Source organism: Tiliqua scincoides, chromosome 2, assembly GCF_035046505.1.
Source record: "Tiliqua scincoides isolate rTilSci1 chromosome 2, rTilSci1.hap2, whole genome shotgun sequence".
Classification (NCBI taxonomy): Eukaryota; Metazoa; Chordata; class Lepidosauria; order Squamata; family Scincidae; genus Tiliqua; species Tiliqua scincoides.
In genome coordinates this window covers 237,324,155-237,347,844 of record NC_089822.1, presented here as the reverse complement: position 1 = coordinate 237,347,844, position 23,690 = coordinate 237,324,155, and positions in this window count along the sequence as shown.

The following is a 23,690-nucleotide window of genomic DNA, read 5'->3' as shown; positions in this document are numbered from 1 at the left end:
TGAATTTCTCACTGAAAATCCTTCCTTTTTTGACAGTTAAGAATTGTATTATGTCAAGTAAAAAGACTTGGTAGATGACTTTTGCAAGGCTTGGTCGTTCTCCATTCTTTACATTCATCCCATACAACTGAACTATTCAGACACATTTAAAGCAAAGAGGAATCTACATATACATACGGAATGTGCTTTGCAGTTCAAGGTCTCAAAAACCAAGACTCCCTACTTGTTAACAATTGCTCATTCCAAAGCATTCACATCTCAGTGGGCAACATGAAATATACGCTAAGCGGAAAGTTTCTATATGCTTTACTCATCCAAATGAAAGTTTGAGATGAATGGCTAGATGCTTCTAAATCTTGAATAGTTGTTATTCTTTGTTTTACCAGAGTCAGCAACCATGGTCCTTACTTGTTCAACTAATTGCAAACTTCTCTCTGGGACAGAGTGAAGACCAAAACTTTAGACTAGTGGTTCCCAAACTTTTCAGCACCAGGGCCCACTTTCTAAAAATTACACTCTATTGGAACCCACCTAGGTTTAAAAGATTTTTTAAAAAGATCCAGAAAGAAATAATATTTTGTTTATTTTTAAGTAATAGTGAACAGAAAAAAGACCCTCCAACATTTATCTCCCTATATTTCTACAAGCTTGCAAGGCAATTAGCAGCTGTCTTATAAACTGCAGGAGAGCTCTTTGCAGGATAATCAGCAGCTAGAGCAGTGTTTCTCAAACTGTGGGTCAGGACCCACTAGGTGGGTCACGAGCCAATTCAGGTGGGTCCCCCATTCATTTCAATATTTTATTTTTAATATATTATATTTGATGCTACCATGGTATGTGACTGCATTTGGGGAAATGTTACAAACCTTTATTTTAAGAAGCTACTATGTATATTCTTTAACAATGACAGTTTTGTAGCCGAGGACTGTAAAAAATTTTCTGCTTGATGATGTCACTTCTGGTCATGACATCACTTCTGGTGGGTCCTGACAGATTCAAATTCTAAAAGGTAGATCCTGATGCTAAATGTGTGAGAACCACTAAGCTAGAGTATTAGCCTCAGGACTTGAGGAAAATAGTTATCTTTCCATCACCCTTTGGTGACCCACCAAAAATCAGGTTGCAACCCACCAGTGGGTCCTGACCCATAATTTGGGAGCCATTGCTTTAGACTATTCTTTAAAAGAAGCAGGAAACATTTGTGCCTTTATTGTTCTCTGAATTCGTCTTAACTGCTGTTAAAGAGCCTATCAGCAGAACAAACAGTGAGGTCTGGGGGTTTCTGCTATGCCACCTTTGAATTATCTTCCTTTCAACCTGGCCCTGGGTATAAGAACACGATTCTTCCTAGCCTGAAGGTACTGCTGCTTAACAACAGGTCACTTAATGGGAAGAACTCAGTCATCCAGGATTTGATCCTGAATGAGCAGGCTGATGTAGTTTATCTAATGGAGACCCAGTTGGCAGTGTTCCCTCTAAGGTGGGGTTCTCAAACTTCTTGGGAGTAAAATTCCCATGGTAAGTCTTTGCGGGGGAGGGGTGAAGGTAGCGACGCGATCCCTAGGATTGCCTTGCTAAAAGGGGCGAATCGGGGTGTTTTTACTTGCAGAGGGCTAGCACAAGGTTCAGGAGTTGTGGGGAGCCCTGTGTAGCCCTCCACAGGCCCCCCCAAGTCCTGTAATACTGAGAAAAAGCAAACACAAACTACTTCCGGTTTCACAATCGCAAACTGGACGTGATCCTGGGGATCACATCACTGCCTCTCCCCTTTCCCCGCCCTTAAGTGGCTAGGGGCTGAAGCTCCCAGGCAGGGGTGTTGCGATGCCTCAGTTTGAGAACCTCAGCTCTAAGGGGTCTGTGCCACTGTGCAAGCCCCTTCAGCAGCTGCATGGCATCACGTCTCACTGTGACTCTTCCTCTAGACATTCAGCAGTGATGTCATCACCGAACTTCTGGGAAAGACAACCTGGCTATTTGGGTGGTGAAGAGAGTGAATGTCTTATTAAGGGAGACCACAAGGTGACATATAATTGTTTTAAGTAAAGAATAATGCCAAAGGGCCATATCCATTGAAAGTTCCAAGCCCAATTGAAATTAAGTCACAGCCCAATTCAAGTTATGGTCTTCTGCTGTAAGCCCCTATGATGTCCCCACCTCCTTGGTACCTTCACCTGGAGAGATGGGTAATGGGTCTGAAGGAGGCTGCACAAGGACATGGCTCTTTCCATGGTCTGCGCAAATCGACCAGGCTGACTAGAAAGAGGTTTCCGTTTATTCCACGAAATTCCTTTATGAATTGAATACATGAGCAGACATGTTCCTTCACAGTCCATCCTTCAATGACCCCATTAACACGACTATCTTCTATGCTTGTTTGCAGATGAGGTAGCAAGTCTCTGCAGGATCGGTCCAGTGGGTGGACGAACTCCCTCTCTGCTTTCCAGGTAAGTAGGCTCTGGATTGTCCCCTGGGAAGCCCTTTGGGACCCTCAACCTGATCTCCTTGGGGAGGTCTTCCCTGGGGGTTGGATGCCCTGACTCTGAGCAGAGCTGATGCCAATGTGCCTGGCCCCAGTGCCACTCTCTTATAGCCCTTGTCGGCCTGTCAGTAGAGGTTCTGCCTTTCCCTTCCGTCTCCTCAACCCCTAGGGTCCTGGAGTCTTACTGTGTCTTTGGCCTAGCCCAGCCTCCCTGCTGCAAGCCAGTTGCTTCCCTTCCCCATTGCTGCTAGCCTCTTCTTTTAAACCATTAAAGGGCCGACTTCCTTCTGGGCTGTCAATCAATGACTGTTCTGCATCTGGCTGTTTCTGGACCTCCTTGGACCACTGCAATCTCCACACTACTGCGTGATTACCAGAATTGTTACTTCCAGTGCCCACAGAGCCTCGTTGGGCAGTTTCTTGGCTTCTTGTTGCCACGGGACCCAAGCAGCAGATGCTTTAGGGTCTCATGTTGGCCAGAATGCCAGTGTGGGCCTCACAACCTCATTCCGGCAGTGTGAAAACTTTGCCGCTTCCCCAAGAAGACTGTGAGCACAGATGTAGTCTCAGGGATCGGAAGTGTGTCCTTCAGAAGGCCCTGGTCCTTTGGCAGTTGTTTCCAATGAAGACAGGTTCCATGTGTAGACCAGGTTTACTTCTCCCAGGACAGAGAATATGGGTGTTGCTTGTAAGCACCTGATTCTTCTAGTGAACACAACATGAACGCTGGCATGGCATGCATGTTGAAGCCTTTGATATTCTTATAGTGTTCATCACTAAACAATTACTGTAAACAAGAAACAATGAGCCAGTCTTTTACTGTGGTGTTGTTCTCTCTCTCTCCCCCCCCCCCTTTTCTTGCCTGTTTCATCTGTGTGTTTCTGTTCTGGAAACATCTTATCTGAAACAGTGTGAGAAAGAGAATGAAAATGAGAACTCAACTAAATGTCAGAGACTGTCCAGATAACACTGCTTCACCAGCAAAAGCAAGATATTATTCTTGTTTATCATCTTCTTACACTCTTAACTGTCCCTCGGAAAAACAGCCTAAAGAAGGACAAGTAAGACCTCTAGGAAAAAAAGAATCTCCTTAGTAAGTAATATGTGACACACAACTGGGATAATACATATATCTGAGAGAGGTATGGCAGGCAGTTGATCTGTCTTGCCCTGGTGAAGAATCTGAGCTGAGATAACTATGTGTTCTCCTTGGTCTTTTCCTGTATATTTACATGGCACATACTAGTTTTTTTTTTTTGTATTTCATTCTCATTTTCTCTGAAAACAAGGCTAACAAGAAAGATTTTTGAAGCCACAAAAGTATAACTCAACTAGAATGTCCACCACGAAGTATAAAGGCATTACCAGGTCACAGAGCCACTCAGCATGGCTCACGAATGGGGTTGTAGAAGATATAAAAGGCAAGAAGGCTTCCTCCTGAAAATGGAAGTCTTCTTCAAATGAGAAGGACCATAAATTCTGGCAAATGACATGTAAGCTGACAAGGGATATGAAAAAGGAATATAAGGAGCACAGGACAAAAAAAGCTTTAATACAAACAACAAAAACTTATTTTTAACAGGAACCCTATACTTATAAAACTTATAGGAAACCAGAGAATTAGTTGGTCTGTTAAATAATAAGGGAATTCCCTGGGGCATTTGGTGGGCTACTGTGAGATACAGGAAGCTGAACTAGGTACGCCTATGGCCTGATCCAGTGGGGCTGTTCTTATGTTCATACGAATGGAAAGGTATCTTAGACTGCAATCCTGTACACACTGTCCTGGGAATAAGCCCCATTGGACACAGTGGGACTTACTTCTGAGAGCAGATATGCATAGGATTATGCTCTTAAAGAGATGGTTGAGATTACTGAGAAGCTGAATGAATTTTCTGCACCTGTTTTTTATTATAGAAGATGTAAGGTAGATCCCTGTGCCACTTCTCAAAGAAAGTGGCTGAAGAACTTAGAGCCCAATCCTATCCCCCACCAGTTTATGATATACAGTGGTGCCAATTGAGGGTTACCAAACAACCTGGGAGAGGTAAGTAAAAAAAATAATTTTCCTTGTCCCTCAATAGGCTGTCTGGCCATCAATGGGACTCCTTGCTCTACATCAGCTCTTTTGCTGCCCTAAGTCTGTCTGAGGAGAGTCGGGGGTGAGTCCGGGCTGGGAAGAGGACATGAAATCTTGACATGTGCTGCTGCAACAGATACCCTCCTGCCCCCAAGCCACACCCTGCCCAGCCCAATTGCTACCCTGATTCTTCACGAACTGCCCCTCCGCCCACCCCCGCCACCACCTTACCTGCTCCAGTGAGTATCCAGCATCCACTGGCAGGCACACAGAGCCTCTGTCCATTTGTCCACTGGCAGGCACACAGGCTCCAGAGCACACAGCAGCAGTGCACTTTTCTTGCTAATGTAACAGGACTGACTTAACAGCAGAAGATCACATGGTTCACTTCTGTCGGCCCTACATAAGATTGGGCTGAAGGCAATGGGAAATTAAAATTAACATATCAGTGGATCCACATGGCATCTACCCAAAAATTCTTAAGGGATGCAGAAGTGCTCCTGATCTGCTAACAAAAATATGTAACTTCTTCTTTATATCAGACTAGGAGATATCAAATCAACACTGGTATTTCTAGGGAGGACTCTGAGAAATTACAGGTTGGCCATCGTAACATCTCTTTTGGATAAGCTGATGGAAAGCATCATTTAAAAAAAATTTATGAAGCATAATGAAGAATGAACCTTGCTGAAGGCTCTGCTGAAAAACCTGACACAGAGCTCCCCCAGTCTGCTCTGGCAAAATAGTGCCGTCTGGAGGAGACCCATTGCGGGGCCTGTGCCCTTAACTGGGGCAAGGGAACAAATATACCCTTCCCCTGAGGAGACTGCAGTGGCTGCTGCAATCTTATTGCAGCAGTAGCAGGAGGATGCAGCAGTAGCCATTTTGGCACCGCTGCTCCTCTGCCCAATTTAGGATTGGGCTGTGTGACAACAAAAGTTACAGTAAAAGGAATTGGTATTTATGCTGAAACACTGACTTGATTACTGCAATTCATATGAACTAGATTGGATTTCATGCCCATGATCTAATGAAGCCTAAATTAATATGTGCTTATTTCTTACCAGGCCGTATTTGTTGCATGGGCTGCCTATTTATTTCAACAGAAGACAAGGACGTCTGAAGGTACTAAGGTACACTGCACTGAATAAAAAACATATTTGCAGGTTGCAGGGTGTTCATCAGAGCTCTCGTGCTTGTATGGAATTGCTGGGTTCTTTTTTTAAAGCAGAGCTCTATGTGGCTAGTACTGAGGATAAAAAAGTACCCAGTTCTAAGCTGCAAAATCAAGACTTTTCAGAATACGTAATGTTGTGGTTTGGAATTTAATTTTCAAAGCTTACTGTTTTTAAATAATGTGGAGAACTATAATTATGCATGCAGCTACACGTCTCTAAAGTGATTATTATTTATGCTGAAGTGTTTAGAAGACACAGATGTAACTTTAGAGATGTGTTTTTATATGCACTTATAATATTTTATTACACACATGAATTAGACATATGTGGCAATATGTCAAGAATGGAATTGGAATGCATGTGATAAGTTTGCAAATTATAAATATCACACAAAGCAGGGTATGGAACATAGTTATGGGGGATAGCCCTTTGGTCTTTGAATTTTATTTTTTTTATTGTACACAGCTATGACTCTCACTATGAAGTTAATGCTGACTGAGAACATAAATTATGTTCCAATATATATACAGTTTTATATTTCCCAAGAGTAAATATAGTTACATTTGGAAAAGATCAATGGCTATAAACTGGAGATCAATTGAAATTTCACCATTTGGCTAAATGCTTTCGACTCCGTAGAGTTTATCACCGCAAGCATTGCTTTATATTTGGGGAAGGTATATAAACGCCAGCGTCTGGTGTCTCCTGGAAAGTGTGTTTGCAGTAATATTTAATGATCCTTAGAGCATGCACACTGAAGGACCCTTGAAACGTCTGTTTCAAACTTTCCGTGTTACTTGCCTTGCCATTGTTGCCATCTCTGCAGTGTTTTCTTGATCTATAGAAGGCATTAGAATGACCGTTAATTAGCGCTTTAAGAGTAGCCAATGGCAATATTGTAAGCTTTCTAAGTTGCTAATTTACAATCCCATTCCAAACTAGCTGTCATTAAAAAACCAGGTCACGATAAAGGCAGGAATCTATAAATATAGAGCCTATGTCATATCCCATCTCTTCAGAAAGGATCATGCTCTCTGTCTGTTTAAGAGAGGTTTACATATTCCTTATAATAAATGTATGATAAATTAGGCACTCCTTTCAAGACCCCTTTAAATGGAATGTACTGAAAACACAGTAATGATATAATTAATTACAGTCACAGTCTTGTTAAATTTCCTGTGGAAAAATTACACCGTTTTCGATTAACGTGAATATAAGTGTCAAATCAGTAATAAAAACCTGATCAATAAAACAATAATAACCATGTTGTTAAAAGTGGCCTCAGAAAGGTGTTCACGGCAACATATTTTAGAGGTTAGAAACCCTTTTAAAATAAACGGATTTCATCTTTACACTATGTCATCTAAATCATTACAATGTTTGTGTATACAATTATCATCAGACGATAAATTGCAGCTATTGAATGGATTAAGTCTGAACCTGTTGACCTTATAAATTTGAGTTTGTCATAGCTTTAGAAAATGCTTGTGTAACAATCAGTTGATTACATGGCAGGAGCAGATATATGCATGTTAACTGGAAAATATGAAAGGGGCAGGGTAATTCAAAGTTCATGGGGAAAGTTTATAAAATCCATCTGACAAGGCTCTAAAGTTAACACTTTCAGTACACTTAAAAGAATGATCTCTTGGTATTTCTTCTTTGTTTATAACCAAAATGTTAGAAGATATACCTATTTCCATCTGTACACAGAAAACTCATTTATATCCAGTATGATTGTTGCAGAGAAAATATTGAACTGTATCAGCCTTTGCATACATTTTTAAAAGAACACCTTTTCTCCTTAATAGCATTGCTGAAGGGAACAAATGTCAGCGATTTCCTAACTTCTGTGAACGTGCCTGAGCATTTCCCCAGTTTTGTTTTTGCAAAATGCAGTCTTCAGGAATCTCTAAATAATGATAAAGGTGTTTCATGATTTTTTGAAACTGTTAACATCTCTGGACTGATGGGCCTTTTTGATTTTACAATCATTGAGGTCACTGACTGCTGTATTCTTCTGTGAAATCAAATGAAATCAGTTGAATAGGATGAAGGTTTAACTAAGCTGTACATTAAAAGTATGCTGGAATCTTTAGCTGGAGTTTCTCCTGATCTTTTGGGACTGTGGCATGGGCAAGGTTTGGGGGGGAGGGAGAGAGGGATTTAAAGGGACTTTCACCCCTGTACTGTTTTTCTGCTGAAGACTGCCTGAAGTGGCTATATCAGCAGAGGACGTTGGCTGAAACCTTATGAGAAACCCTAAATGGGAATTGTGTGAGAGTCATTAAATAGCTTTTGTGTGACAAATTTCCTACACAACTAGAGACACAGGCAAGATCTTGTGATCACAAATCTTCTCTTTCACTGCATAAGCTGTATGTGTATCATGGATCTGTAATCAATTCCAGTAACTTTAAGCACACTGAAATAGATGTGCGTTTCATATTTCAAACATGCCTAATATATCAAGAGGAAGTTGGGTAAAATGATTGAAGATATGAGTTTTTATAATGTCTGAACGTTCAGATGGAAGCCTGACAAATGGCACTGGCAGACCAGCACTGGGACTTTGCCAGTTCCATGTGTCAGACTCACATATGACTGTTGTGACATTTAAAAGATGCATGTCTTTGGCTACTGGGTTCTCATTTCCATAGCTGAATTTTAAAGATGCAAATTGTTCCACAGTCAAGTTTCAAGTTGCAATAAGACCCTCCAGAGTATCCTTAGGTACTCTCAGACAACGCTCTTTGTTGTCATGAAATCATCACCAACTCAGAGTCCTTGAGTGCTATGGGGAAAAAAAAATGCTATGACCTGATTGGGTTGATCCTTGAAGTTTCCTAGGCACTTAATCCCAAACCACAATAGAAACGGCCTCTTGCTTTCAAGGAACAGTGAGGCCCACACACAAATCACGTGACCCATCCCTTTTACATTGTCTTGGGCATCTGGCATCACGGCCACGGGTGTGGGTCCCTCCCTGTCCCCTGCACTTGCCTGTTGAACATCCTGGCAGCAGGGGACAGAGGTCTTGTGACACCTGTGGAAACTTTCTCCTTGGAACTGTGGGTGGAACTTTGGGACCTTGGGTGGCTGGGACCCTGAAGGCCTACCTCCTATATCCCTGCCTGGGAGGGGAGCTATATATGTGGGGGTGAGGCACGGTGACCCTTGACCCTAGACTGTAAAGTCACTGGATAGCCCAGTGTAAGTATAAGCAAAGAAAGAATCATTTTAAAAGTCTGACTAAAGCATGGAAACACACAGAATGGTAAAGAGCTGCTTGATTTTATTAAGGCTAGTCTGACTAAAGATGCTTGGGCCTCTTTAGTCCTTGGCCTGAGGATGCTTGGGCCTGAGTCTGGAGTGCAACTCAGATAAGCAAATACCAGTTTCGGGCAGACGACCTTGGCAGAGACAGAGGTGTCTTGGCAAAAACATTCACTCACTAATTAAACGCCTGTATCCCTGTAGCTTTTACTGTAATGCTTTAGGAGCAAAAGTATACATATGGAGACCAAGTGACCCTTGATACCAAACCAAAGTACGTACCCAAAGTAAAAGGTCACAATAGTTATATAAAGATATTGTAGTCCTTAAGTAGGTCTTAAGGAACCAAAGGGTTGCTTGATTTTAGAAAAGTCTTAAGAAAAGACAAAGAAGCTTTAGTTTTGCAGAGAGCCTTCACAGGTGTTGGATGACCTTCGCCGGGGGATGGACAGGGGGAGTGCAACCCTGTTAGTCCTGCTGGACCTCTCGGCGGCTTTCGACACCATCAACCATGGTGTCCTTCTGGGCCAGCTGGCCGGGTTGGGGCTTGGAGGCACTGTTTTGGAGTGGTTCCGCTCCTTCCTGGCTGACAGATCCCAGAAGGTGGTGCTGGGGGATGCCTGTTCGGCACCCCGACCTCTTAGGTTTGGGGTGCCGCAGGGTTCCATCTTATCCCCCATGCTTTTTAACATCTACATGAAGCTGCTGGGAGAGGTCATCCTGGGGTTTGGAGTGGGTTGCCATCAGTATGCTGATGACACCCAGCTTTATCTCTCCTTTCCCCCTGATTCTGAGGAGGCGGTTGGGGCTCTGGATCACTGTCTGGAGGCGGTTAGGGGCTGGATGTGGACGAACAAGCTGAAATTAAATCCGCATAAGACAGAGGTGCTCTTGGTTCGGAAATCCACAGCTCGGGTGCTGGACTATCGTCCTGCTCTGAATGGAGTTGCACTCCCTCTGAAGGAGCAGGTCCGCAGCTTGGGGGTTCTCCTGGATTCACAGCTGCTCCTGGAGTCCCAGGTGGTGGCGGTGGCCAGGGGAGCCTTTGCTCAGCTTCGGCTGATTCGCCAGCTGTGACCGTACCTGAGCTGTGCGGACCTGGCCACAGTAACCCATGCCCTAGTGACATCTAGATTAGATTATTGCAATGCGCTCTACGTGGGGCTGCCTTTGAAGACGGTCCGTAAATTACAACTAGTACAGAATGTGGCTGCTCGTGTGGTTGCTGGGGCACGTCGGTTTGACTGTCGAGCCGTTGCTCCGGCGGCTACACTGGTTGCCGGTTCTGTTCCAGGCCCAATTCAAGGTGCTAGTTCTGACTTTTAAAGCCCTTTACGGTCTGGGGTATTTGAGGGACCACCTCCTTCCCTACAATTCCATGCTCATGCCCATGCTCTTAGAACATCTGGGGGGGCCCTTTTGACTGTGCTGCCACTAAGAGATGTGAGAGGGGCGGCGGCCAGGAAGAGGGCCTTCTCAGTGGTGGCCCCCGAACTGTGGAATACCCTCCCCTTAGAACTGAGAACTGCTCCCTCGTTGCTAACATTTCGGTGTGGACTGAAGACCTTTTTATTTCAAAAAGCTTTTAATTGTTGACAGGCTGGCTGGTGTTCTTGCTTTTTATATGAAAATCCATGGGGTTTCTTGTTTTTAGTTTTTTTTAATTATTGTAAATTGTTTTTTAATGTATTTTTAAGGTGTTTGTAAGCCGCCTTGTGTGCCCACTGGGCAAAAAGGCGGGGTATAAAATAATAATAATAATAATGTTTTGATTAACACAGAAGAAAGGTAAGATAAGAGGACTGTATCAAGACGCACTAACGAGATGGGCGTGAAGTCCTGCGAAGAAATGGGTCTGAAGATCTGCCAAACCTGGGTCTTCACACCTGTCTTTGAGCATTGTGTCATCGCAGTCTAAACCTTGTCAAAACAATTTTTAATTGAACTGATGGATGTGAAAAAGGGTCAACAATGGGTCAACACTGGATAGATGATGTTATAGCACACTCTACTGGTTTTTGAAAACGTTGTAATTCAATATGTTTAATTTTACCTTTTATGGGAACTGTAACCTGAAACCTATCAGGTGTCTCTAAAGTTATCTATAGCCTATTAAGTGTCAGCCCCATCTATGATGTCAAACTTCAACCAATGGGAAGTCTAAATTTTCAAACAAAGAACCCAGAATGTTATAAAGGGTCCAGTTAATATTGGGAAATTGCTCTCAATGCTTTGGACATGAGTCCCTTGAGATGCCCATTGCTTGCAATGAAATAAAGTCTGCAGACTTTCACTCCTGAGTACTGAGATTTCTTGAGTTGCCTTCTTTCTACCCTGCAACAGGGAGGGGTTCTTTGCTAACAAAGAGACAGGTGAGGTCCAGTCAAAGTTTTTAATGAACAGTATCAATGATACAACAGCATCTGAAAAATTAACACACAAGTGGTGTTGCAAACCATTTCCTCCCAGCAGGGCTATTGTGCCACTGCAATTATTCCAACACATAGCCAAGTAACAGGTGCCTGGGAAGTCTGGCTGCACCAGTCAGATCAACTGTCTGCCACAGAGTTTGCAAACCCACACGGTCTTGACTAGAACCTGTAGGTCAGCAAACTTGCAGAAGCTGGGCTCTCACTAGTCACTGCAGACCAGCAGGCTATAAGCTTCCCTTGGGATCTGCACAATGTCTTCACCTGTGAGACAGGTGAGCAATTGGGCCTATGTGGAGCAAGGAAAAACACACACAGGGAAACTAGGTATAGATAACCACTTTGGTGAAACATGTTCCCTGGCTTGAGATGCATACTTGGTATTTATGATGGTGAGTAGTGCCAGGGAGTGGGGAGGACAGGAGCATGGTGCCTTAGAACCTCACTTTTCCTTTCTGGGGGGCTGCAATGGCTCTCTGCAAAGTATCACTGTTCAGCCCCCTGTGACACAGATGAAATCCAGCAGAGTGAGATGGGTTCAGGTGAGAGTTTGGCCAGCGTGATCTAATGGTTAGGGTCCCAATTGTTCCCTGGAGGGTGCTCCCTATTCGGCCATGGTGGCAGGTGGGTGGGCTTCTGTGTTTCTGGTGGGGACCTTTTGGATGATGCTGGAGTGTCTGTGCTAGGGAGCTCTGTGATGAGGCTCTGGTCTATCAGCATTGCAGCATAAAATTCCCTTCCCCCCCCTTGCTTACCTACGTGGGGTGCATTGTCGTTTCTTCCCCTTTCTGGCTGGTGTGGTAGAGATTCCTGTTGGATGTTTGTGCGTGGAGGCCTTCTTCTCTTACCTCAGTGGTCAGGCTTCTGTGCCAGTGGGAAAGCCATTGCATCAGCATGGGTGGTGAAAACACCTGCATATCACAGATAGGATTAGGCCTTAGCCTCCTGAACGAGCTGGGCTGGATCATAGAGACTTGCCTTATATTGAGTTGGCATGTGCTGCTGCCAAACCCACTCGCCTCCCAGGATAGATCCACTCACCCCATCTCCTCCCCATTCTGTCCTTCCCCTGACCCATTCCACTCCATGTGCTGGGCTTACCTGTTCCAATGGGCCTCCATTGCTCTGCTGGCACTGCAGAAAGACACAGTCCTTCTTACTGGCCCGCTGGTTCTCTGTACTCCCACAAAGTGTTTAGTGGCACCTTTGCAGCAGCCTCTGCCAGTGGGCTGTTGGTTCTGTCTGCACAGGCCTTGGATAGGTGGGATATTTTGGCCGTTAGGTGGGAAATTTTCCGAGCCCTACCTAGAGATGCCAGTGATTGAATCTCGGACCTTCTCCATGCCAAGCATGTGCTCTACAATGTTACAGTCCTTCCCTTGTGGATCCTTGAGGCTGTGGCACAAATGGGGGAGAATGCAAGAGGTGCCACCAGTATTTCCTTCAAATGTTACTGTGCAATATTATTACTAGCTGGTCTTTGGAAGAGAATGCAGATTTCACATCTATGATGGTAGCATTAAGGGTTGTTCTATCATCTTTGCTAACAAGCATTTCCAAGACGGTTTTGCCTGAGCAGACTTGTATTTCCTTGAGGAGAACTGAAGTGTCAGCTCTGCCCATAAAATGATCTTCTTGTCCCAAAACATTGCTATCTTTTCACAGTTTGGCAGCCATGGTGCTGTAATGGCCACCCTGTCTATTCTTTTGGTATCATTTATAGAAGACTGGAAGCTGATGCAAGTAGCTTTTAAAATTATGCATCCTCTTGAAGGGTTAACATAGAAGGAACTACAAAGTCATTGGTCTAGATGTCCTGCTTGAATTCTTACCATTCCCTTGTGGGGGCAGGAGTGAAATTCAAACTGTCATGGAGATAATATTATGGTATCACTCCAGTTAGCAGCCAACAATGGGCGACAGAAGATACATATATAAAAATTCACATACATATTTTATCATAAGACTCTGATCAGCAGGCACTTGTTGTAGAACGAGCATAACAACTACATTATCTTTCACCCCCAGGTTAAGGTCACTGTCAAGGATTTGAGGACAAGCTTGTATTGCAGCTGCCTGCATTTAGAGCTGTCAGTACTTCGAAAAACCTGCTTGATAGACACATTCCAGTTTGTAACTTCACCCCCCCAGCCCTGTGTGCCTCGAGAAGACTTAATTATGAACAGTGCAGAGAATGTCTCAGAATAACACAACAGGCTTATACCTCTGAGGTTCCAGAAAATTTGAAGGAAATGAATGAATGAAAAACAATTGCTCATCTGTTGTCTTGTTTCTGGGAGATTTCTTGTTTGAGGTTTGTCGACTGGTTGAATTGTGTATTTGATAGAAAACTGTTACGCTGATTTTATTAGGGGCCAAAAGCCTCTGTTTTACCACTACCTGACTTGGAGTCATTCAGAGCAAAGCAGGAAAAGTTTATGAATTACATGATAAGTAAATGCTAACAATAATAATAAAGCACCTGCTTCCAGGTATCACATTTTGCACCTGTGCTTGCTGCTCTTTGTTCTGCCCAGGTGAGAAGGGAGACCATAGGGGGTGGGGTGCCCACAAAAATGTTTTACATCAGGCCCGGAAGTCCCGAAGGCTGGCCCTGCTTGCCTCAGCTCTCTTTCAACCTGGCATAAGTGAACAATACCAAACTTGCTATCTGCCATCCCAGAACAAATGTAGGTAGAGTGAGAAGTAAATAATTGTTTTTATTGCATTTTATTAATTTTGTTCATTATCATGTTTTATAAGATTAGGTTGTTAGCCACCTTGGGCACCTTGATAAGAACGTAAGAACATAAGAACAGCCCCACTGGATCAGGCCATAGGCCCATCTATTCCAGCTTCCTGTATCTCACAGCGGCCCAGCAAATGCTCCAGGGAGCACACCAGATAACAAGAGACCTCATCCTGGTGCCCTCCCTTGCATCTGGCATTCTGACATAACCCATTTCTAAAATCAGGTGGTTGCGCATACAATCATGGCTTGTATCCCACAATGGATTTTTCCTCCAGAAACTTGTCCAATCCCCTTTTAAAGGCATCCAGGCCAGTTGCCATCACCACATCCTGTGGCAAAGAGTTCCACAGACCAACCACATGCTGAGTAAAGAAATATTTTCTTTTGTCTGTTCTAACTCTCCCAAGACTCGATTTTAGTGGATGTCCCCTGGTTCTGGTGTTATGTGATTTTGTGGGAAAAGTGGAATGTACGTGTTTTAAATAAAATAAATTAATAAATAGTTGTCAGCAAACAAAGGAAGACCTGAGATGGATAATAAACCAGGGTGCGTGGCAACATGCACTTGGTTTCCTTGACCAGGAAATGCTGGCACAGGAAGTCTAGATTAGCATATTCTGGGGAGGAAAAAGGTAAAAAAAAAAACTTAAGGTAAAATAAGCACTAATTGGAGATCTCAAGGGGACAAATTAATTTAGAACACAATCCTAACAGGGCAGTCAGCCAGCGCAAGTCCCTTGCGCCAGCCCGAGAGGGCCGCAAATGTGCCATAAAGCACGTTTGCACCTACCCCTGAGTCAGCAAGGCTGCCGACAGAGGATAAGTTCGTGCCTGTCAAGCTAGGTCTGTGGGGGTGTGGGGAGGGGGGCAGTGGGCGGGCCTGTGGGTGAGCAGCGGGAGAGCAGGGGTGGGGCCAGGAACTAGCATTAGTGCCAGATCCTGACCCCGTTGCTGGATAGCACGGTGCGTCTCCGGGCTGCTTGAATCTGCGCCACCTATTTGGCCCATTGGGGCTGCAGCAGCTCTCCCCGGGATAAGGGCAAGCACTTCCCTTTGCCCCGCACTGAGCCGCTTGCAGCCCAAAACTCGCATTGGACCCGGGACAGGCCTGCTGGCCTCCCTGTTCCAGCGCAAGTTAGAATTGTGCTGCCCGAGTTCAACCCACTTCCCTTCCACTGTCACAGCTGCAGCAGTGACACTACAAAAGGCATGCTGCTGCACATAGCCCAGGAACCATCAGCAGAAGATGGTGGTTGCTCAGAGCACTTGCCAAGGGATCACCCAAGGTAAGAACAAAAATGTTGGGGAGCATTCTGTGGGTGTGGGGGGTGTGTTCCTGATTGGTGGTGGGGGAGGGCAGGAGGCATGTTGGGACAAGGTGTATCTCAAATGACTTGTACTGTGATACTGGGGTGTTATCCCCCCTTCCAGACCCTTCCAACATGTCCCCTTTTCTTGCACACCCAAAGAGACCTTTCCCATCCCCACCAAGTTCCTAACCTCTAACAAAACCATGAACTTCAGCTTTAAGCTCACTTGGCCTTTCAATGAAGAAATGCCTTTCTTACTGTCCAGTGATTATAGCGTGCTACTGCAGACTAAAGGGTAGCAAAGCCATTTCATTCCTGACCTCTTAAGATAATTAACAGGTTCCTGGAGGTACTTATAACTGAGTTATGGGACACCTTATGAATTTTCTTTGAGGTAGGTAGAGGGGGAAAAAATAGCAAAGGCTGGCGATTTCCACTTCAGCAGCAACACGGTCAAGACATGAAAGTGCACTGCAACTTCGTTAGCCCCTGACAGCTCTTGAAATATTACTCCCAACTCTTATTTCCCTCACCCATTTCATCCTTTGAAGCCTGCATGATGTTCTCCCTCTGGGAATATCAAAAAGAACAGGGGCTGTTCAAAAATAATAACCAGTTAGTATTGGATGGAGAAGGACATAACAGCTTTCTCCATACATTCAGAGTTTAGGCTTTGTTTTCTTTAACTGCCAGAATTTCAACAGGACTCTCAAGACATCTTGGAACTGGACAGTGACTTCACCTTCTAGGTCAGTGGTTCCCAACATTTAGGGGCCCATGGACCCTGTTCTGCCAGATTCCCAGTCCAAGCTCTGCCTGGAGAATTATGCCCACTTTTAGCTAGTTAGCACCCCTTTTTTACCCAAGAATGGCCCTAGTTCTGCCTTGCAGTCCTGCTGGACCCCACCTCCAGGGCAGCTCACCTGTTCAACCTGCAGAGGCCCTCTCTCCTGCCAGCAGCCTCCCGCCACTACAGCAGACCCTTGGTCCTCAGCAGGTCGTGGGCACAGCAGCCACACACCAAACTCCAGTGTCTCCAAAGTCCGTTCACCCATCAATTCCTCAGTCTATTAATCCAGGCTGTCCTTCCTCAAGCTTTCCTCCTCCTACTACGCACACCACATGCTCCCTTCATCGGGTGCTTTTATGCCTGAGGGCCCTATTGCCTTCAAGTGGCTGCAGCTGTGCAGCACACTCTGCTGGATGCCCAGGCCTTACCCTTAAAGGGGCCACTGCTGACACCACAGCCTACCTCCTTTCCAGATCTTCCGCGATTCCAATACAACCACTGAGGCAAAATTTGGAATCATCATGGACCACTTGCAAATCCCACTCCTGCACACAAAGAATACAGCTGCATTTAGTAGTCTGTGGGGGAGCACTCAGTGAGACACTGGAAGTGCCGGCTGTGGCTGCGAGCAGTTTGTTTTCACTCTCTCTGATGGTTCATGGGGATGTTCTTGCTCACGGAGATAATGGAAGTGATTGAAGGCAATCACCTTTTTCCCCCCTGAGATCACTGTTATCTTCATTAATACTATGAGCTCTGCTCTACCAGATCCTGAGCCCCATGTCGAACCACAGGACCCAACATGGAACTCTCTGATTCTGGGCCACCTCCAGAGCTGCTGCAGAATTGAGTAGCCCCATTGCAGGCTACTTCCCTTACTTGGAGGAAGGGGAAGAAAGTCTTCTTCTCCTGAGGAGGCGGTGGTGGCTACCGGGAGCGTGTTGGATGCCGCAGCAGCCATTTTGATGCAATGGCAGCCCTGTGCTCAGGGCAGCTCAGGACTGGGCAGTCCCTTGCTCCAGCAGGCTCCCCAATGAGCATCAGGGCATGCACCTTCTTGCCAGTGTGCTGGCTGCTTGTGCTGCCTCTAAATACTTTAAGGCTGCTTTGCAGCTTCCTGTGCTAGCAGAACACACATTCTGCCAGCACACTTTTTTGATAGGATTGAGCCATAAGTGCACAATCTTATACACGTTTACCTGGGAGTACGTCCCATTGAACTCAATTGGACTTACTTCTGAATAGACATGCCTAAGATTGTACTGTGAAGGCATATTCTCATATGATCAATGATATTGATTTCCAACCATAGATTTGGGGACAGGTTGTGTGTGCATATATGTTTGCGTCCATGTATATACTATTGCATTAGATTGTCGAATATTATTATTAATACTCTGTCAAAGGAAGTTTTATCCAAGCTTTCCAATGAACACAGCCTTAAACTGGGTTCAGCCAACGCTGAAAAGGCAGACTGAAAAATATCCGTCATCCTCAGCTGTAATGATCCATGATTGTTAACCGAAACTCTTAAGTACAGTGTGATGTGTTTCATTACCAAGTACTGACGTGACATCAATAGATGCAGCAAACTGTACTGCAGCCAGATTAGATTAATAAAATGCATTGATTGGATGACAATGAAAATGAAATATGACACCATCACCCCTCTGCCCCTTGAGTGAGTGAGTGAATGAGCATAAAAATTATATATAAATAAATAAACCTACTCTTTGTGTTGAACTGTCTCTCAGATGTCTCATTTTTTTTTCCAGTGGATCCTCTTCTTGCTGACACCAGCAGTTTACTCTCAGCTTGACAGAATCTATATTTTAGGTATGAATCAAGATGTAAAACTTTGAGCCTTAGGGATTCATAATGCCTCCATAATTCTTGAATTAACGGAGGCCATTTATCCAACTTAGAGCGGCAGACATGCTAGAAGATCAAACTTTGTCGTTACAGGTCTTGTCATGGTGAGTAGGAAAAAAAGACCCATTTGAGTCTCCCCAAAAGTAATATTTCTTGACCTCAACCCCAGCCCAAATCCAGAGAGACACAAGTACCCAACAGGTTCTGCAGATGCCTCAGAAATCATATCATGGCCCAAGTCATATATTACCATCAGTGTCATGGGGATCTGCCACATTGCGGCTGTTTCCTCCAGCATTCTATTTAAATGAAGTACAAAACATAGATGGGTTGTTGATAGGGCTAGTAGTGGCACCTCCATCACTTCACCCTGTTACCAAAGCTAAATTACACAGGCCAACACACATTTTGCTTCCTTAAATGTTACACCAATTTCTGGGTATATTTGGGGTGCTGATTCCAAAAATGGCATCTGTTTTGCCCTAGCACGTCTAGTTTTAGAGACACGACATAGCCTCTTTAGTGAATGGTTCAAGCAGTTTCCTCATGAGGAAGCCTAAGAACATAAGAACATAAGAACAGCCCCACTGGATCAGGCCATAGGCCCATCTAGTCCAGCTTCCTGTATCTCACAGCGGCCCACCAAATGCCCCAGGGAGCACACCAGATAACAAGAGACCTCATCCTGGTGCCCTCCCCTACATCTGGCATTCTGACATAACCCATTTCTAAAATCAGGAGGTTGCGCATACACATCATGGCTTGTACCCCATAATGGATTTTTCCTCCAGAAACTTGTCCAATCCCCTTTTAAAGGCGTCTAGGCTAGACGCCAGCACCACATCCTGTGGCAAGGAGTTCCACAGACCGACCACACGCTGAGTAAAGAAATACTTTCTTTTGTCTGTCCTAACCCGCCCAACACTCAATTTTAGTGGATATCCCCTGGTTCTGGTATTATGTGAGAGTGTAAAGAGCATCTCCCTATCCACTCTGTCCATCCCCTGCATAATTTTGTATGTCTCAATCATGTCCCCCCTCAGGCGTCTCTTTTCTAGGCTGAAGAGGCCCAAACGCCGTAGCCTTTCCTCATAAGGAAGGTGCCCCAGCCCCGTAATCATCTTAGTCGCTCTCTTTTGCACCTTTTCCATTTCCACTATGTCTTTTTTGAGATGCGGCGATCAGAACTGGACACAATACTCCAGGTGTGGCCTTACCATAGTTTTGTACAACGGCATTATAATATTAGCCATTTTGTTCTCAATACCCTTCCTAATGATCCCAAGCATAGAATTGGCCTTCTTCACTGCTGCCGCACATTGGGTCGACACTTTCATCGACCTGTCCACCACCACCCCAAGATCTCTCTCCTGATCTGTCACAGACAGCTCAGAACCCATCAGCCTATATCTAAAGTTTTGATTTTTTGCCCCAATGTGCATGACTTTACACTTACTGACATTGAAGCGCATCTGCCATTTTGCTGCCCATTCTGCCAGTCTGTATAGATCCTTCTGGAGCTCCTCACAATCCTACACCATGGATTCCTCATGAGGAAGCTGCTTGAACCATTCACTAATGAGGCTATACTATATCTCCAAAACTAGACGTGGTAGGGCAAAACGGATGCCATTTTTGGAATCGGTACTCCAAATTCATATCAAACCACCATAAAGTTTGGGAAAAACTTTTCTGACCCTCAACTGTGTTATTGACCCAGACACATGGGGAGGAGACCACTTTATAGAAACAGCTTAGCACATGGAGCTTCTCCTGTTATCTTGTAATTCAAATAGCATTATACAGAACTAATACAGCAGGCCTACTGTAGCCGCAGCTTTGGAACCTGTGAATTTCACTATCCGTGGGCCTGAACCTGCAGGGTTGGCCCCACATGTACACTCCAGAGGTGACCAGAGCTGTGCACTGGTCACCTCCAGAGGGTGTTCTGAGGCCTGGGGAGGCAGAGCACATCCTCCCCAGACCTCAGACCACTTTCTAAGGCCTTTGGGAGGTCTTAAAAGGTCACTTCTGTTTTTTGGGGAAAACCAGAAATAACATTTAAAGGCCTTTGGAGGGCCGGGGAAGGCTTCCCCTAGAGGTGATATGCCCCTAAAGCTCATATGGACCCCCCCTCCCGATTTTGCATTTTTGCTTGTCTGCAAATAGGGGTTAGAACAAGCCTAGATTTCTCAGGTTTGTACATTGCAACAAATCCCACCTTATTATAAATCATGAATGGAAGTTGAAAATGTCCTCTTTTAAAGCATGAAGGGGATGTGGGAACTGGAAATCCTGAAGATTGAGTTATGCTAGCTAGACCACGAGAAAAACATGCTTTTGTGTGGCCTGGTTGTGGCCAAACCAGGTATCTGGGATGTGGGCATCTAAGATATGTATACAGCTACTGATGTACAACCCACCGACCCACCCACCACTGATTTAATTATTTTTATTTTCCTTACATATATTCCAGTGAGCATTTTTTTCAATCTAATTTCTTCTTCTTGCTCCAGTTCAGCTGTTTGTCTACCTGCTGCTTTTTTGTAATCTTTATATCTTCCTTTCTATTTTTTCCCCACCCATCTACTGAGATAACAATATATCCTATTGCAGAAAATATTTCAGATGATTTTATATAGAGTACTTAATCCATCGATTTTCTTATGATTCTTTTTTTTAAACACAGCCTATGTCACTGAAAAGCTGTATTTTAATTTGTGAAAAACCTCTGATAATTATGAATGCATATATCAAACCAGGTTTAATGAGGTTGTCTTTCAACTTGAATTCTATCTGCAGAAAATATTGTAATGACTGGAACTTCCTCATATTGGAAGCGAAAGAAAGAAAGAAAGAAAGAAAGAAAGAAAGAAAGAAAGAAAGAAAGAAAGAAAGAAAGAAAGAAAGAAAGAAAGAAAGAAAGAAAGAAAGAGTTTTCGCCCATCTCAAGGAAAGCATTAGTATTCATCTTCAACACTGAACCTTATGAATCCTTATGTTTATAATACTTCTCAACTGGAATAAATCTTACAACTGATTATCACAGCATTTGGCACCAGGCCACCTGCAGTTCTGGGAACAGTATTCAATCAATGTGTAAACCAGTGAAATGCCAGGAACTTTTGAAAGATCAAGGAGGGATGATTAGTTATTTAAGAATAAACAATGGTGATATGTTGAGTACACCTTCTTCCTACAAGTCAGGCAGAGAAGAATTTTTTCCATTATTTAAAAATAAACATACATCTTTGTTATATTTTAGGATTTAGGTAGTTGACTCATGTTTCGTTAACCTCCTAGACCTAGATGATGTTCATGCAATTGAAGCAAAATATAATGATTAGCCATTGGAAGAATACATACTAGCAAAATATATCAACAGCCAGAACCTCCAGTCTTGTAGTGGCATGGGGCATGGGGCATGGGGCATGGGGCATGGGGCATGGGGAATGTACTTGGTGCAAGAGATTTGAGAGATGGGAGCTACAGGACTCCTGCTTTCCAGAGCTGCAGTGACTCCATGTCAATTTGCTATCCGTAGGGCACAAATAATTCTCACAACAATGCTAGCTCATCACTCTGCTCCTTCACCGCTCTACTTTTCAGGCACCCTGTTCAGGAATCTTGACTATCTATGGCACAATCCTCACCATTGTCAGTGCCTGCTGAGCACACGGTCCACGGGCACTGGCTGTTGCAAAAGTGCCCTAAAGCACATTTAGGAGTGCCGGTAGGAAGGCTAGAGCGGTGCCCATGGAAGCAGATAAGCTCTGCGCTGAGCAGTGCAGGAGCGGAGGGAGGACAGTGATGGGAGTGGGTGGTGGGTGGATTGGGTCCAGGAGGTAGACAGGATTGGCGGCACTAGTGTATACCATATCCTATACCCTTTCCTAGTCCCAATCCACCAACGTGGATCAATTCGAACTTGTCCGAGTTGACCCACTGTGCAGGCTGGGGCTTACCCCAGGGCAAGAAGACAAATTTCCTGTTCCTTCAAGGACACTTTCTGCCTACTAAACTTCCCTGTGGGATGCAGTGTAACCTGTGCCAGGGCTGCTACATTGGCACACGGATAGGATTCGGTTGTTAGGCATTCTCTTCTGCCCATATTTGTGTGGTTGTGTGGCATTCTCTTCTGCCCACAATTGTGTGGTTGACCATTATCAGTTTTGTCCCAAGCTTAGTCTTCTGAGTTGGAACGACTCAGAATGAGTGTTCATTGTTCTTTTGCAATTCTGTTACACAAAAGTTATTCATGTGTTCTATAGATTAAAATGGAATTATTCTGTGATAAGCATGTTGAAAGTGGTATAACTGAGAAAATCTGAGATAACCATGGAATATCTGCAAAACAAAGAACGTTAATAAACGTTAGGTAACTCCTAAACACAAATGGAATCCACCAGAGTTCTGTTTCTTGTGGAAAGCTCCACTGAATATGGGCACACAAAAGCGAGCCTGATTTCAGAAAAAAAAAAACTTGCATATGGGACAATTATGGTAGGCAGAACCTATCACAATCAGTGCTGTAGAATTTCACATAGATTGCAATAGCAATACTATTAGCCACACCTAAAGTATGACATTTTCTATAAAAACATTCTTGCAGCACATGGCTTGATCAAAAGCTAATCGTCTAGCAGTAACTCACATTAAATCAAGCAAAAAATAGAGGTTGGTATTGTCATGATCAACCTGTCACTATTCTAGTTATAATATAAAAAATTAATAGACAGCACAGAATTTGACAGTATGCTTCTCATATGTGTTATATCTCATCAGTTTATCACATTTAGATTTTCTGCCAGACCTCATGGCCTCAGGTGCTGGGGGCTTGGGCCACAGCTCAACATATGGATGGGTTGGCACTTAATAAATTTACTTCTCATGGTAACTGGCAACTACCTGGCTGCAATCCTATACATTGATATGAGAGTAAGGATGCAATCCAGAGGAAGAGAGGGGCTCGTGCAAATCCCTTATGCCAACCCAAGAATGTCATGAATGTGCCATAAAGCATGTTTGTGCCTCTTTTCGAGCATGGACATGTGCTGGAGGCCGAATCCAGCTCTGGACCGGATAAGTCTGCACCAGCCGAGGGCAGCTGGTGTGGGGAGTTGAAGAGGGTGGCAAGAGGGTGGAACAAGAGTATTTTTGGTGGGGGAAGGCAGAGGAGCATGGATTGATGTGCGAACCTGCCTCAGCAACATAAGCCAGATCCTAACATCTGTCCCTGGCCTGGTTGGGCTTACACTGACCGCTCAGATTTGCACCAGTGAATAGCCCCATAAGGGTGACTGGGGATGGGGTAAGGGGATAAATATCCCCTTACTCAGTTGTGCCACGACCACCTCCTAACCTGTGCTGGATATAGCGCAGGACAGTCAGCCTGCCTATTCTATCACAGGTTAGGATTGCACTGTAAGTCCCATTGAATTCTTACTTCTAAGCAGATATGCATAGGATTGTGCTGTAAGCATTGCAAACTATAACAATCACTAAGGGTTATAGCTGCGGTTTT